The sequence below is a fragment of the Mustela nivalis genome, assembly GCF_964662115.1.
Source record: "Mustela nivalis genome assembly, chromosome: 1".
Taxonomy (NCBI): Eukaryota; Metazoa; Chordata; class Mammalia; order Carnivora; family Mustelidae; genus Mustela; species Mustela nivalis.
The window spans coordinates 82,359,609-82,361,942 of NC_139020.1; positions in this window are offsets into that span (position 1 = coordinate 82,359,609).

Below are 2,334 nucleotides of genomic sequence, written 5' to 3' on the forward strand. Positions count from 1 at the left end.
CTCCTCCCGGCGGCCCTTGCGGACTGCGCCGGGTGCGGGGCATTGTGGGAGTGAGGAGGCGGCAGCCAATAGGGCTCGCGCTCCGCCGCCAGGCGCGACGCACGAGGATGAGGGCGGAGAGCACCTCGGTCTCACAAGCCGTGGCTGCGGTTGCCTTGGAGGAGGAAGTTCATGGCTGCACACTTCTGTGTGCCTGTCGCTCAGGAAGGCATCCTCCAGGACGGAGGCAGGTCATGAAGTTGCTGTTCACAAATAACGGGTCCTGGGAGAGCGGGTGTGGTGTTGGGGTCAGGTGTGCAGCGGCTGTGGTATTCTCAGAAACTTCTTTGTTGGATTCCAGAGTACCCCCAATTGCAGTGAAATGTGCAGGGCAAGAGATGAGCCGGCCCCATTTAACTATGCCTGAACGGGAGTTAACCGGTGAACGTCATTGCATTCACGCTGCCAGTGCGCCAGCCATCCTTCGGGCCTGGTCTTTAATGAGCCCCGAATCTCAGAGGTTAAGGGGAATGCTGGGAAATGCAGTCTGTTAGTTCTTTATTAGGAAGCCAGGTGGCTGAGGGGCATGTTTGCAGCGGTGTTCTGTTTGTCGTCCTACTTCAAAATCCAGGGCCGTGGCGGCAGGGGGTAATGGTACTACACTGATCCGAGCCAAAGGAAAACACTGGTAAACGTCTTTCTCAGACGGTTATGAAAACTAGCGTTTTGGTCAGGCTTCTGAACACTCCTGTAAGGGAGTTGTCAGCTCTAGCTTACAATCTGGCTATCTTTGTTTTGGTGTGACATTAGAAAGTGCCTAAAAATAGTCTTCTCATTGTGATTTGGTTTTTCTCCCTTTGTCTTCTGGGTTGGCACTATAGTGCTAGCAAAATGGCAGCTCTAGAATGGCTAGTGGCCCACAGACTTGTTTTTTATTTCGCTTGCAGAGGATTTAACATTTTGGGGGGAATTAGTTCCTGTTTAGTAAGTGGGGAACTTCACATAAAAATGACTTCCAACTTCTGAAAAGTCAGTTTCATTTGGTGACAAATGAAACGATGTCTCATTTGATGACAGTCAGCTAGTACTGGACAATGACTGCTTCTCTTAGTTGATGGATTTGCTTGCCAGTTCAGCATTGCCCACATTTGTCTGGTTTTGTTTATGATCTCTTCAGCCTGAGAAGGCAATTGAGTTTGAGACCCTTGACACAGCGTCCCCCCAGCCCCCACATTTTTCAGTGTCCCCTTTGTAACCCTTACTACCTCAGGAGCTCCCTCACTGAGCCTGGTCCACATGTGCCACTGATTGATCCTCTGTAGCAGTCCTCTGTTGTCTTCCTGGGGAAGAGCTCTGTGCTTCAGTGTCCTGCAGACTTTGTTGCAGGTGAAGGTGTTGGGAAGCCAAATGCTGACCCTAGGTGACTCTTGGGGGTAACTCTTGCTGAGTGCAGGTGCTGTAGCATATGGGTCTGGCCCTGCAGTTTGCTCCTGAACTCCCTGGAGGTGAGCTCAATTGCAGCCTAAAATTAGGGGCAGAGAAGTCTTTTTTTTTTTTTTTTTTTTTTCTTTTTTAAATCCTCTTGGAAAACTGTGGACCTTCCCATATAAAGGTTATAATAATAATAGAATTATATATATATACACACACATGTACACAGACACACACAGACACACGCAGACACACACACACACACACAAACACATTTATTTAAAAAGCTTTTTTAGAAATCACTCCTTTACACCTGACCATGACCTGTTAAAGTGGGGATTATTATTGCCCCTGTTTTGCAGATGAGCCCTTGGGAAGGATCAGAACACCTGCCCCAGGTCTCAGCCCAGCAGGGCATCAGGAACCTTTTAAATTTTTTTAAAAATTGAGAACTAAAAAAATTTTTTGCCTGCATTGTGCATGACCACCGTTTTAAGCTTGAATGTTTCTATATAGAGAAATGTATGTAATGTCTCTGTATTTACATATATGTAAAATGTATTTACATATATGTTATATATGTAAATGTCTGTACTCACAGCTTAGCACACAAATATCAGGATTATTACTCATATTCACCCTATCAATGAATAGGTCATTAAGGGACCCCAAGGGGGAAAATTCCCCAGGACTGCTTACACCTGTAAATTTCTCAATTTAAACTTTTGGCATCTTTAACATTAAATATTAAAAATGAATACATTCTTAGTAACAACAAAAGGCCTTGGCACTTCTAAATATTCAGAAATTTGCAAGCCATCATCATCTTTTAAGCCATATCCACCTACTATTACATTCTTAAAATTCTAAAATTCAAATTTAAATTAACATATTTTTAATTTTTAATGTGTCAACTTATATTTG